The sequence below is a fragment of the Rhinolophus sinicus genome, chromosome 2, assembly GCF_057876585.1.
Source record: "Rhinolophus sinicus isolate RSI-liver-muscle chromosome 2, RSI-T2T, whole genome shotgun sequence".
Taxonomy (NCBI): domain Eukaryota; kingdom Metazoa; phylum Chordata; class Mammalia; order Chiroptera; family Rhinolophidae; genus Rhinolophus; species Rhinolophus sinicus.
The window spans coordinates 71,701,725-71,717,483 of record NC_142502.1 but is presented as its reverse complement, the minus strand read 5'-3'; the positions used below and the strand labels follow the sequence as shown (position 1 = coordinate 71,717,483).

The following is a 15,759-nucleotide window of genomic DNA, read 5'->3' as shown; positions in this document are numbered from 1 at the left end:
CATTGTAACTGTGGACCAGAAACTTTAATTTCACATCGCTTAGTTTGATTATGGGTGGGGGTGGGGGGTTCAGTGTTTACATTGGTAATTGAATTTATATAGATACATTGTTTAGGAAAATGAGTCTATCTGTGCCGTGATTGTTACAAAGGATTAACTACTCTTTGGGTAATTTTGCAAGATGATTTTCATATGCAGTATAAGCGATACTTTAATTAGAAACGTTTCTAAGCTAAGAAAGTACAACTTAACTGTGGTAACAGGTTCTTTAACAGGGTGTCAGGGATGGGTATTCCTTGTTTATGGTTTTATTAACAATGCCTGGAACAGTGCCTGGAACACAGTAGGTACTCAATATTAGTCTAATGAATGAATAGGGACTAATAGATGTGGATGGGAAAATAAATCTTAATTTTTTAAAATTCTTCTTCCATGAGTATCGCAAAGCAAAAGGAATCTCACCTTGCTTTGCAAGCCAGGCTTTATCTAAAAGTGATGAGAGTGTATGATATTTCTAGTAAGGAGAGTTGGAAAGCTTGTAAGTTTTTCTGGGTTCATTTCTTATTACCTCCATTCTAGTTTAGGTAGAATGGGTGACTGTTAGAGTCTCAGAGTGGTGCAGCTTGTGTTACAGGTGGTGATACTACGTGCGTTACTTTTTGTTTTGATATTTTTGTTTTGATATTGGAACCTCAAAAAATGGCTTACTGATATTTATCATATCCTGTATGCAGATAATTGTACTTTTGTGCTGTGGTAAGTTTCCAGCTTCTATACACTTTTAATTCAGTTTAAGTTCTGGCTAAATGAACATAGGGTAGAAAGAGCACACATAAAGCCAACATATACAGGGCTAATGTGAATTTCAAACTGTTCCTTTCAGTTTAACTGAAGGGTCTGTGAATGTACAGGTGTGACAAACTTGAGGTTTATCATTTCTCCTTCAGCATTCTCATAAATAATTGTATGATAACTTGTTTAGAATATGAGCAGAGGGAAAAGCTAGGATTTCAGTTTCTCATCCAATTTTCATTTATTGTACTGAATTTTTTAAAATAAATGAAATGATATTCAGCACTAATTGTATTTTTTTTGTGTTTAATTTTTTGTCTTTAATTCTTTTGGCTCTTTACACTTTTAGTAATAAAATACTCCACTGTAACTTGCCATATATTTTGTATTACTATGTTTATATGTTTTCAAAATGTTTCCCCATAGGCCCTTAGGATTTCATATTTAAACATCTACATAGTATACTTTCCTTACTCTCTGGTAGACTCGAGAAACTGAAGTTGGTTTTAATTCACTCATCAAATATTTCTAGCAGCCTACTCTATGCTAGGCACTGTACCATGGTAAATACAGCAGTGCATAATGTAGCTAAGGTCCCTGTCTTCATAGAACTTATATTTTAGTGGGAGAGACTCTTAATAATTGACTAAAAATTAATCCATTTAGAACAATCTTACCCCATCTTTTCACATAGTTCCCTTCTTCACTTTATTTAGGTCAACTCAGACCTGACAATCTACTAAAAATGTCATGCTATGGCACATACGTAGAAACACACGATATTTCCTTTTACTGTTTTACCTTTTGAAATAGCATTTAACACATGATGAATTTATATTTTCATGTTTTCAGTCCTAAAATACAAGCTCCATGAAAGCAATGACTTTGTTTTTTCACCGTCATATTTATATTTTCACCTGGAACATATTTGTTGTTAATTAAATAAACAAGATAGCAATATGATAAAGGCTGTGGAAGAAGTATACACACAGAACAGTGAAAGAATGGGTAAGTCATTTTATGTAGTGTTAAAGTCAGGAAAGGCCTTCCTGAGGAGGAGACACACCTGAGTTAAGTAAGGAAACACCTTAATTATGGGACAGTTCAGAGTATGGCAGAGGATGATGCCTGTAAAGTTTCTGAGATGATGCATAGTTCCTTTTGTTAAACAGAAAGGTCCTGGCTGAAATGTAGCAAGCAAAATAGAGTGATATGAAAGAGAGGCAGCAGATCTATCCTGCAAGATTATACAATTTTATTTCATTTTGAAAAGTGGGAAGTCATTGAAGAGTTTGGGGCAAAGTGTTATGATATAATTTATCTTTTTTTTAAACTACTCAGTGGAATGAGTTAGAGAAAAGCAAGAGTAAAAGCAGGGACGTGAGTTAGGAGACTATTTCAGTAGTTTAAAATAGAGGGGTTTGGGATATGATGGTGGCACTGGAGATTGGGGAAGAGGATTGATAGAAGGTATGTTTGTATGTAGAGCTAACAGGATTGTAAAGGATTGTATATTGAGGATCAGAGTAAGGGGGGGAGTCAAAGATGACTCCCAGGGTTTTTATTTGAGGTGTTGGTAGCGGGGGTTATTCCATTTACTGAGATGGAGTAGACTGGTAGAAAAAGGAGAAGCAAGTTAATAGCTACTTTGGTCAAATTGAGTTTGAGATAAATGTCTTTGTTACCCATATTCTAAATTGTTTTACATTCTTATTACTGCTGAGTAAAATGCTAATACCATTTCTTTTTCTGGCTTCATTAGGGAAAAGGAGACCTATTGGCTACTATTATATTGTATGTGTGAGTTTAATTAGGCCACAGCTTGTATCAAATTTTTTTCTTTCTCCTCTTTGACTTGTTTCTTTCTTTTCTGTATATTTAAGGGTGTTTTATTCTCCTTTTTCAATTATGATAGTTTGGCAGTTTTCTCTTTTTTCATTCAACAGATATTTATTGAGCAACTGTAATGTAGGTACTGAGGCACAATGATGAGGGAGGGAAAATGGTTTCTCCAAGATGTCTAGTCCAGGGAGGAAAGTGATCAGATAATCACACTTGTAAATGTAAAATTATAACTGTCAAATTCTAGAAAAATGGGAGTATTCGTAATAATGAGAGTTTGATCTGTTCAGGGCAGTTTGAAGGGTGAATAAGAAAAGGTGGGGAGACAGAGCTTTTCAGGCAGAGGGAGTGTGGTATGTTAGGGAACTAAAAGGAGCACAGCATGGTGCTAGCAAGGAGAGGAGTCCAGATGAGACGAGATAACAGCATCATCAGACTTGCTTCAAAGAAAGGTCATTGTCCACCACATGGATAAAGCTTTAGAGATGGGCAAAATAGTATCAGTAAGACCAGTTAGGAAACTGTTGCAGTATACGTCAGAGGTAATGGTGGGTAGCTTGTTTTTGTAACCTGTCTTGATATTTTCTCCCTTCTCTCTGGAACCTCTAACAAGTCTACTTCCTGTCACATTTCTTTCTTTTTTTATGCTGCACTTGTTCATATCTAGTTTTCTTTCTATTTACCTTTTTCTTCTACCAAATAAATTGTCTCACCAGTATTCTCCCAGTTTTTTCTGCCATCCCTTTCATGTGTGTACACACATGCGCACGCACACAACTACTTTGTTTACCTTTTCATTCTGTGCCAATCGCCCTTTGTGGACTTTGCCCACTAGGTTGAAAAGAGTGCAATGTTGTCCTCTCTATACCAGCAAAATTGCTTATATCTCCACATGAAAAGTGTTTTCCATTTCCCCTAAGCCATACTTAGCTTTACTTAAATGGCTATAAATGCAGTTTGAACCTAATCAGTTTGTCACTTTTACTGGGGACAGGAAATACTTCATAACATCTCTTCAATTAAAGCATAATTTCTCCTACTAAATAATCGGCGTTCCATGAATGTAAGCAAGGTCTTTAGTTTCAGCCTGCTCAGAGGAACACAACACAAAGTTCTCCATTTAGCACTGCATGTGTCATTCCTTATTCCTTAAGTGTATGTGTTTCCTAGTTTCATCACAGTTGAATTGATAAATTCTGCTTATCACTTGATTTCATGTACTTCCATGAAACAGTAGAGTAGAAACTCTACTTGAAATGCAAATGATTTTCATTAGAAATCCATTGAGAGCATGAACTCAAAAGCCAGCATGCTGGAATTCAACATCTAGCTCTACTGCTTGTTAGCTGTGTGATCTTGTATAGATTCCTTAACCTCTCTGTTTTCATATCTGTAAAAAAAAGATAATTGTAGTTATACAGTTGTTGTATAACAATTGTAGTTATACAATGTAATAATTGTAGTTACCATGGAGATTAAATGTGTTAATATATATTAAATTCTTAGAACAATTCCAGGCATGTAATTCCAAGTACTTTTTATTAATTGGTATTGCTATATTTATTTTCTTAGGTAGAGAAGAGAAAAAGAACTTCCTTTTCTTGCTTTTCCTTTTTTATTTGAATTCTAGTTTTTATTTTATTTCTTTCACTTACTATTTTTCTTTTTTTAGATATTAGTCAATTGTTCTTGATATTCTAGGTTGAGTGGTATAGTGAGAGAGGAAAGAAAATGAAATTATGTATTCCATGTATCTAGACTTCATTAAGTTGATTGTTCTGTTGCCATTACAAAAGTATGTTGAATATTTAAGGAAATCAAGAGGTATGGAGAGTTTATGTGACCTAGATAGAGCAAATTAGTGGGGAAATCAGAACTAGTGCCTGGGAACTGATTTATACTGTAGCTTAACCACCTTCAGCATTCCTTCCTTCCCTCCCTCCCTCACTCCCTTCTTTATCCCTTTACTTCCCCATTCTTCCTCTTTCCTACTTTACCTTTGAGGGGTGGGGGGTTGGACAAGAGAAGGAAAATAATAGGGAATTATGGGAAATTATCATTTATGATGAAGCAGCACTTTTAAGAGGGGGAAGCACAAGCCATAGATCTCTTAAGGTCCAACTTCAGAAATTACAGAGTTACTTCTGCCACATTCTGTTGGCCAAAAGTTCACGAAGCCAGCCCAGGTTCAGTGGGAGGGGAATTATACCCCACCGTTCCAGGGGAAGAGTGGCAGAGAATTTGCCGTCATCGTTAATCTACACAGCCATCTTTCTTAGACCTATGTGCAATTTTTATTTTTTTTTTAATTCAACAAAGTCACAGTATTTCTTAAACTTGAAAATGCCAGTGCTTATGAGATCCAAAAGCTAATTTCTGGACAGTTTAGGAAGCTAAAGAAAGAACAGAGACCACAGAATTTGTAATTTGTTTCAGAGATATGAATAACAACATAAGCAGTCGTTGGTTTGACTTTTCTTTGATCAGGGATTGATTTGAAAATTTCTGAAACCAGGAAGTATAAGTAAGAAGAAAAGAGGAAGAATGTTAGAAACTTTTCCTTTTTTCTTTCATTCAGTGATGTCTGGGTCATGCTGAAGTTACTGTAATCTTTCTCATTTTCATTACCTGAACTCTTAGAAGACATGATCACAATATTTATAATAAAAAAATTAACATTATATCAGTACCAAACACAACAGTTAATCCACAAAGTCAATGTCAGACTGTTAATGATCACAGTTACAACCCACCTAAGTTATATACTTAAGTCACATTACTTGGAATGATGCCACAATGGATGATCCATTATTATCAACTGTGAATAATGGTTGCTAACATCAGCTAAAAAAGACAGTGAGTACAGAAGGTAGTAGATAATCTATGCAGTATTCACTTGACACTAAAATCGGTGTTGCTTTCAGCCCCTATTTTTTGGGCTGCCTTAGGGTTCCTAGAACCTTTTGCATCCATAACCAAAAATTAGGACCTCTTGTCTCCTGAGGATACAGACTTCTAGTGCTAAAATTGGGACAGTGCTAGGCAAACTGGGACATTTAGACACACTGCCTTGTCCCAACTTAACAACCACCTTGAGGCCATCGGAAACTATAGGCTTGAGTAGGAAAAAAAAGCCCTATTTCGTTCTTGCCGTTGGTGTTACTATTTCAAATACATTTCATGTTTGAATTTGAATATAGGTTTTGTTTTGTTTTTCTTTTCCTCCCACATTAACTGCATAACAGTCTTTGAAACACAGCAGGGAGAAAAAACAGTGTTGGTGTCCAGTGTATACTAGTATAGTAAATTCACTTTTTCATTTTTTGCAAAGGTTGAAGCCGTTTTTCAGTGGGATTACAAATGTTTTGGCGTTTGATCTTTTCTTCAGTCCACATTGCTCTCCATTCTCTTATCACAGAAAATATCAAAGAATGATTTAATTTTGTCATAATAGCTATTAAGTCTGAGAATCCTCAGCATTTTCTTCACAACTTTGAGGATCAACTTTTTTTTTTTTTGGGGGGTATCAACTCTTGTGTCTCCATTGTCTTCACCATTTACAGGCTTTACCTATTTCTCAAGTTTATCTTCTTTTAAGTTTATTATAAAAGTGTCAGTTTTCTCTTTGTTGAATTATGTATTTATACTTTGTTTTTAAAAACGTTTTAAACTAAGTTTATTGGGATGACAGTGGTTAATAAAATTACATAAGTTTCAAGTGTACATTTCTGTAATACATCATCTCTATATTACATTGTGTGCTCACCACCCAGAGTCAGTTCTCTTTCCATCACCATAGATATATATATATATATATATATATATATGTATATGTATATGTATGTATATATATATATACATATATATACACATATGTATATAATTTTATTGGGGAAGGAGAACAGGACTTTATTGGGGAATAGTGTGTACTTCTGTGACTTTTTCAAGTCAAGTTGTCCTTTCAGTCTTAGTTGTGGAGGGCGCAGCTCAGCTCCGGGTCCAGTTGCCGTTGTTAGTTGCAGGGGGCACAGCCCACCATCTCTTGCGGGAGTCGAACTGGCAACCTTGTGGTTGAGAGCCCACGCTCCAACCAACTGAGCCATCTGGCCACCCAGGAGCTGAGCCTCAGGCAGCTCATTGACTTCATTCTAGTTGCGGTGGGTGCAGCTCGCTGGCCCATGTGGGAATCAAACCGGCAGCCCTGTTGCCCAGAGCTTGAGCTCTAACCAACTGAGCCACCCGTCCGATCCCCACCACCATATATTTAACTTCCCCATTTGCCCTTGCAGAACTAAAGTGTTTCATTGGTCCATCCCAATGCTGAATTCCCTTGTCCCCTTGATGGTTCTGTTCCCCTTTCCTTGGAGCTGAAGGAACAATGTGAGCCACTTGGCTTTTGCAGTCATTTCAACCTTTTGAAATCATTTGGTTTCAACCATTTGAAATCAACATTTTGCCATCAATGCAACCTGTTGTGTATCAGCTTGAGACAACTAATTTTAGAAATTGAATATTCTGTGTAAAGGTAGAATCAGCTGCATTACTTTGGGATAAGGTACCACCCCCTGACATTTATGTTCCTTTGAAGATCAAGGAGCTTCCAGCAACAGTTAAGAGCACCAATACACGTTCTGTAGAAACCATGCTTTTTTAAAATTTAATTTTATTATTAGTTTCAGGTGTACAAAACAACATACTGATTAGACATTTACACCCCCCACAAAGTGATAACCCTACCAAGTCTACTACTACTCTGACATTGTACATTGCTACTATTACAATACCATTGACTACGTATGTTCCTTACGGTGTACTTTACATCCTATGAATGTTATATATATGAATAAATATAAAATAGAAGCCATACTTTGAGTTTGATCATTTCCTGGGCTAGTAGTAAGCTATACTCTGGTGATGCGGGCAGCAACAGTGAGTACAACTCCCAGACAGGCAGGCAGTCGTAAGAGTAAACCACTGATAATTCTGTGCAGTGTATTCGTTGTGTTAGCTGAGTTTGCTGAACTGTAGGCTAAGTAAGTGTTCTGAGCACGTTTAAGGTGGTCTAGACTAAGCTATGATCAGTAGGTTAGGTTTATAAAGTGCATTTTTGACTTAGGGTATTTTCAATTTAGGATGGGTTTATTGGGACATAACCCCCAATGCTGCTCTTTGTAAGTTGAGGAGCATCTGTACAGCAGGTCCTGTGATAATGTCTCTTCGTTCAGTGTTATTTCATTATATTGTTGATGAGATGCCATCAGAACTTAATTCTTGTTTATATCAATTAGCCTGTGGTAAAATTATACCATGCTTTGTTATACATCATTTCACTTAAAGTCACAGAACCTATCAATGATGTTGAGGACTTACTGTATTTTTATTGCTACATTTAAAAATATTAATTGTTCATGCAAAATTAAAAAATATTGAGTGCCAACCTAGAGTTAATCCCTATTCTATGTGTTTGGGATACATGAGAAAACTAAACAAAATGCCCAAGGAGTTTTGTGTTTTGTTTTTTTTGTGTGTGTTTTTCTCAGTTTTTAATTGCTTGTTCATATCTTCTTCCCATCTTGTTTTTCTGTTGGAATGTTGGAGTTCTTTATTCTGAATAGTATACCTTGGTTGAATTATGTGGATTAAATATATCTCATGAAATCATTACTTGTCTTATTTTTTAAATGAATGGAATAATTTTATGAACACAATTTTTTAGATTAGTTATTTTTTAATGTCTTGTGCTTTTTGTGATACAATAAATCCTTTGGTGTTACTGATCCTTTGTATTATAACTTTATTTTTTTGTTCTTTAATTACTGTGCATTTTTTTAGTTTTTATGGCAGCAGGAAAGTGCCAGTCAGCTATGCAGACATAGTAACAGAATTTGAAAATCTATTTGTAGTGTATGCCTTACGTTTTCTTTACATTGAAAACTATTTTAAAAATTTTATTAAATATTTGCAAACCATATATCTGATAAGGGGGTAATAGCCAAAATATATGAAGAACTCATACAACTCAATAACAACAACAAAAAAACAACCCAACTAAAAAAAAATGGTCAAAGAACCCAAATAAACATTTTTCCATAGATGACATGCATATGGCCAACAAGTACACTAAAAGGTGCGAAATATCACCAATCATTAGGGAAATGCAAATCAAAACCACAATGAGATAATCCCCCGAGGCCTGTTAGAATGCCTATCATCAAAACAAGAAAGGGTGGCTGGTTAGTTCAGTTACTTAGAGCATGGTGCCAATAACACCAAGGTTGCCGGTTCAATCCCACATGGGCCACAGTGAGCTGCGCTCTCCTTAAAAAAAAAAAAAAATCTTAAAAACGAGATACAAATACTGGAGAGTAAGTGGAGAAAAGGGAACACTTTTGCACTGTTGGTGGGATTGCAAATTGGTGCAGCCACTATAGAAAACAGCCATAGAGGTTCCTCAAGAAGTTAAAAACAGAACTATCATATGATCCAGCAATTCCACTTCTGAAATGTATCTGAAGGAAATAAAAACACTATGTCAGAGATATCTGCACCCACATGTTCCTATCAGCGTATTTGCGGTAGCCAAAATGTGGAAACAACCTAAGTGTCCATTGACTAATGAATGGATAAAGATGTTTTATATTTACATACACAGAGGATGCCAAAAAAATGTATACACATTTTAAGAAAGAAAAAACTTAAAATTGTAATACAATGAATGACACTAGCATTCATTTGATTAACACCATCTTTTGAGCGAACATCATACTACATATTGCTATCGTAATTCAATTCAACTTCGAAAAGTAGTACATAGATAGCATCTCTTAAAATGTGTACTTTTTTTTGGCATCCCTCCCCCCGTATCTGTGTACATACACAAACACATATGGACAGATACATACCAACCATGAAAAGGAAGGAAATGCCATTTGCAGCAACATGAATGTATCTTGAGGGCATGCCAAGTGAAATAAGTCAGACAGAGAAAGACAGGTATCTGTTATCTCACTTAAATGTGGAATCTAAAACAAACAAACAAACAAAAAAACTTGATAGAAAAAGGTCAGGTTTGTTGTTACCAGAAGCAGGGGGTAGGGAACTTGGATGAAGGTGGTCAGAGGATACAAACTTCCTGTTATAAGATAAATAAATACCAGTCTGCATCCCCACCAACAGTGTATGAAGGTTCCTTTTTCTCCAGCCTCTCCAACACTTGTTGATGATAGCCATTCTAACTGGGCTGAGGGGATATCTCATTGTGTTTTTTATTTGCACTTTTCTGATGATTGGTGATGTTGAGCGTCTTTTCATATATCTATTGGCCATCTGTGTGTCCTCTTTGGAGAAATGTCTATTCAGGTCCTATGCCCATTTTTAATTGTATTTTTTTGTTGTTGAGTCGTATGTGTTGCTTATGTTTTGGATATTAACCCCTTATCGGAGACGTTATTTGCAAAATCTTATCCCATTTGGTTGGTTGCCTCTTTATTTTGTCAACGGTTTCTTTTGCTGTGCAGGAACTTTTTAAGTTTGATACAGTGGCGTTCATTTATTTTAACTTTTACTTCCCTTTGAGGTCAAATTCATAAAATGCTCTTTGAACGCAAGGTTCATAAGTTTAGTACCTATGCAGCCACTATGGAAGGCAGTGTGGAGGTTACTCAAAAAATTAAGAATAGAATTACCATATAACCCAGCAATGCCTGTCCTGGGTATCTACCCCCAAAAATCTGAAAACGTTTATCCGTAAAGATATATGTACTCCTGGAACAGAAAAAGGACATTAGGTTAAAAAAGAAAAGGTGGGGGTAGTAGATGAGGGTAAAGGGGGTCAAATATATGGTGATGGAAAGAGAACTGACTCTGGGTGGTTAGCACACAATGTGATATATAGATGATGTATTACAGGATTATACACTTGAAACCTATGTGACTTTACTAACCATTGTCACCCCAATAAACTTTTAAAAAAAAGTAAGTACTGGGGTAATGTGCAAAATGATCACTATAGCTAACGCTCTTGCATGGTATATTTGAAAGTTGTTAAGAGTAAATCCTAAGAGTTCATCACAAGGAAAAAAACATTATTTGTTTTGTATAAGATGATGAGTGCTAACTGAATTTCTTGTTGTAATCATTTCACAATATATGTGAGTCAAGTCATTATGCTGTACACCTTGAATTTGAACAGTGCTGTGTATCAGTTATAGCTCAATAAAACTGGAAAAAAGACTTATTTTATCTGTGCATGCAAAAGGTTTACATTTTTATTTTTAAAATACTTTTTTTTTTTTAAAGAGCACTTTTAGGTTTACAGCACAGTTGGGAGAATGGTACAGAGGTTTCCCACATGCCTCCTACCCCACACATGCACAGCCTCCACCAATATCAGCATCCCCACCAAAGTGGTACATTTGTGACAATTGATAATCCTGCATTGATACATCATAATCACCCAAAGTCCATAGTTTATATTATGGTTCACTTTTAGTGTCTATGGGTTAGGACAAATGTATAATGACATATATCCATCATGATAGTATCATACAGAGTAGTTGCACTGCCATAAGTGTCTGCTCCATCTACCTCCTATCTCACAACTGGCCAACTATTGATTTTTTTACTGTCTCCATAGTTTTGCCTTTTTCAGAATGACATACACAATTGTCTCTTCATATCTACAGGTTCTGCACCACCGATTCAACCAACTGTAAATTGAAAATATTTTTTAAAAAAGTTACGTTGTTGCTGATGTGTGCTGTGTAGTTCGGCCTACCATGGTTGTGTCTGAACACGTACAGACTTTTCTTGTCGTTATTTCCTAAACAATACTATGTAATAACTATTTACATAGCATTTACATTATGTTAGGTATTGTAAGTAATCTAGAGATGATTTAAAGTATATGGGAAGATGTGCATAGATCATTTTATATAAGGAACTTGAGCATTTGCAGATTTTGGTATCCTAATGGTATCCTGGAACCAATCCCCCATGGATACTGAGGGATGGCTGTAGTTGAAATCATACAGTGTGTAGCCTTTTCACATTGGTTTCTTTCACTTAGTAATATTCGTTGAAGTTTCCTCCTCATTTCCTTTTAGTGCCAAATAACATCCCACAGTTTATCCATTCACCTACTGAAGGCCATCTTGGTGGCTCTCAAGTTTTGGCAATTATGATAAAGCTGCTATAAACATCGGTGTGCAGGCTTTAGTGTGGACATAAGTTTTTAAACTCGTTTGGGTAAATACCAAGGAATGCAATTGCTGGATTAATTATATGCTAACAGTATGTTTAGTTTTGTAACAATCCGCAACTGCCTTCCAAAGTGGCTGTACCATTTTGCCTTTCCATCAGCAATGAAAGAGAGCCCCTGTTGCTCCACATCTTCACCAGCATTTGGTGTTGTCAGTGGTCCAGAATTTTCCTAGTTTAATAGGTGGGTAGTGGTATCTCATTGTTTTAATTTGTGGTATCTCATTGTATTTATTTGATGAGCTGATGGAGAGCATATGCATATGCTTTTTTTCTATCTTTGTATCTCTTTGGTGAGGCATCTGTTAAGGTATTTGGCCCATTTTTTTTTAATCAGGTTGATTTTTTTTTCTTATTACTGAGTTTTAAGAGGTCTATGTATGTAATTTGAACGAAGTCCTTTGTCAGATATGTCTTTTGCAAATATTTTCTCCCAGTCTGTAGCTTGTCTTCTAATTTTCTTTCTTTCCTTTTTTTTAAGGAGGGCACAGCCCACAGTGCCCCGTGCGGGGATAGAACCAGCAACCTTGGTGTTACCAGCACCATGCTCTAACCAACTGAGCTAACTGGCCACCCCATCTTTTCTGATTTTCTTGACATGTCTTTTACAGAGTAAAATTTTAAAGTTCAATTTATCAATTCTTTTCTTTCATGGATTGTGCCTTTGTATTATATCTAAAAAGTGATTACTGGGGTGTCCGGTTAGCTCAGTTGGTTTGAGCATGGTGCTGGTAACACCAAGGTTGCTGGTTCAATCCCCACATAGGCCACTGTGAGCTGCGCCATCCATAAAAAAAAAAAAAAAAAAAGAAGAATTAAAAAATAAAAAGTGATTACCATACCCAAGGTCATCTAGGTTTTCTCCTGGATTTTTATAGTTTTCACTTTATATTTAGGTCTGTGATCCATTTTGAATTAATTTTTTGTGAAGGGTGTAAGATGTATCTAGATTAATTATTTTGCATGTGAATGTCCAGTTGTTACAGCACCATTTTTTGAAAAGACTTATCTTTTGCTCCATGTGTTGCCTTTTTCCTTTGTCCAAGATCAATTGCCTGTATTTATGTGGCTTTATTCTGAGCTCTCTATTCTTCTCCACCAATGCATTTGCCTATTTTGCAATACCACACTGACTTGATTACTGTAGTTTTATAGTAAGTCGTGAAGTTGGATAGTATTCATCGTCCAAATTTGTTTTCCTTAAATATTATGTTGGCTTTTCTGGGTCTTTTGCCTCTCCAAATGTACTTTAGAATCAGTTTTGCAACATCCACGAAATAACTTGCTGAGATTTTGATTGTGATTGCATTAAATCTATAAAGTTAGGAAAAACTTGACATATTGACAGTTTCGAGTCTTCCTATCCATGAATGTGGAATATCTCTCCATTTATTTAGTTCTTTGATTTCATTCATCAGAATGTTATAGTTTTTCTCATACAGATCTTATGCACATTTTGTTAGCTTTATAACTAAGTATTTCATTTTGGGGGCATGCTAATGTAAGTGGTATTGTGTTTTAAATTCAAATTCTGCTTGTTCATTATTGGTATATAGGAAAGCAGTTGATGTGTTAACTTTGTATCCTGCAGCCTTGCTATAATTGCTTATTAGTTCCAAGAGTTTCTTTTTTTAATTGATTTTTTGGATTTTCTACATAGATGATCATGTCATCTGCAAACAAAGGCAGTTTTATTTCTTTCTTCCCAATCTATAACCGTCTTATTTTCTTGACTTGTTTTATTGAATTAACTAGAACTTCAAGTACAATGGTAAAAAGGAGTGGTGAGATGGGTCATCCTTGCCTTGTACCCAGTGTTAATGGAAAAGCTTTGATTTTTCACCGTTGATGTCAGCTATACATTTTTATAGATACTCTGTATTAAGTAAAGGAAATTCCCCTGTATTCCTGTTTTACTGTTTTTATCATGAATAGGATATTTGTATTTTATTAAATGCTTTTACTGCATCTATTGAGATTTTTCTGTCTTAGTCTATTCATGTATGGATTACATTAATTGATTTTTTAAAAAAATTTATTGGGGAATATTGGGCAATAGTGCGTTTCTCCAGGACCCATCAGCTCCAAGTCATTGTCCTTCAGTCTAGTTGTGGAGGGCGCAGCTCAGCTCCAAGTCCAATCGGCCATTTCCAATTTTTAGTTGCAGGAGGCACAGCCCACCATCCCATGTGGGAATCAAACTGGCAGCCCGGCTATTGAGAGCTTGTTCTCTAACCAACTGAGCTATCCGGCCTCCCCATTAATTGATTTTTGAATGTTGAGCCAGCCTTGCAAAGCTGATATAAATCCCAGTTGGTCATGGTGTATAATCCTTCTCCATTGTTGGATTCAGTTTGCTATTTTTTTCTTTTTTCTTTTTTTTGAGGATTTTTGCATCTGAGTTCATGAGATACGTTGGTCAGTAGTTTTCTTATAATGCCTTTGATTTTTAGGGTAATATTGGCCTCATAGAATGAGTTCGGAAGTATTCCTACTACTTCTGTTTTCTTTTTTCTTTTCTTTTTTTTTTTTTCTTTTTTTAAAGATTTTATTGGGGAAGGGGAACAGGACTTTGGCTTTTTCCAAGTCAAGTTGTTGTCCTTTCAATCTTAGTTGTGGAGGGTACAGCTCAGCTCCCAGCCCAGTTAGTTATAGGAGGCACAGTCCACCATCCCCTGCGGGAGTCGAGGAGTTGCACTGGCAACCTTGTGGTTGAGAGCCCACCGGCCCATGTGGGAACCGAACCGGCAGCCTTCGGAGTCAGGAGCACGGAGCTCCAACCACCTGAGCCACCGGGCCAGCCCCTACTTCTGTTTTCTGAATGAGATTGTTGAGAACTGATGCAATTTCTTAAATGTTTGGAAGTCACCAGTGAACCCATCTGGGTCCTGTGCTTTCTGTTTTGGAAAATAATTCATTGTTGATTCAATTTCTTTAATAAATACGGGCTCTTATTTAGATTGTTCCTTCTTTTGTGAGTTTTGGCAGTTTTTAAGGAATTTATTTCATCTAGGTTGTTGAAGTTGTTCATAGTATTTCTTTATTATCCTTTTAATGTTCATGGGATCTGTAGTGATGCTCCCTCTTTCACTTCTAATATTAGTGCTTTGTGTCCTCCCTCTTTTTTCCTGAGTTGGCCTGACCAGAGGCTTATTGATTTTTCTCAGTCTTTTCAAGAACCAGCTTTTGAGTTTGATTTTTCTCAGTTGATTTCCTGTTCAATTTCATTGATTTCTGCTCTAATTTTTGTTACTTCTTTTCTTCTGCTTATTTTGGATTTAAATTGCTCTTTTTAGTTTCATAAGATAGAAGCTTAGATGCTTTATTTTAGGTCTTTTCTAATATATGCATTCAATTACGTAAATTTCCCTCTAAGCATTGCTTTTACTACATCTCACAAATTTGGTAGGTTGTATTTTCATTTTCATTTAGGTCAAAATGTTAAGTTTATCTTGATTTCATCATTGACCTATTTGTTTAGAAGTGTGTCGCTTAACTTCCATGTATTTTGGGGATTTTCCAGTTAAGTTTTCTGTTATTCTAATTTAATTCTGTTGTGGTCTGAGAGAAGACATTGTATGATTTCTGTTCCTATAAATTTGTTAGTGTTTTATGGCCCAGAATGTAGTCTATCTTAGTGAATGTTCCATGTGAGCTTGAGAAAAATGTGTATATTTCTGTTGTTTGGTGAAGTAGTCTATAGATGTCAGTTATAAGCATACCTTGGAGATATTGTGGGTTCAATTCCAGACCACCACAATAATGTGGATATTGCAATAAAATGAGTTACAATATTTTTTTTGGTTTTCCTGTGCATATAAATGTTATGTTTATACTATATTGTAGTCTGTTAAGTGTGCAATAGCA

At 35.8% G+C, this 15,759-nt stretch overlaps 1 protein-coding gene across 4 annotated transcripts in view; it reads left to right on the top strand.

Moving 5' to 3' along the window:
- SENP6 (SUMO specific peptidase 6) overlaps positions 1–15,759 on the top strand; it is a 100,144-nt gene that overhangs the window by 1,600 nt on the left and 82,785 nt on the right. The gene's annotated exons all lie outside the window — the stretch shown is intronic.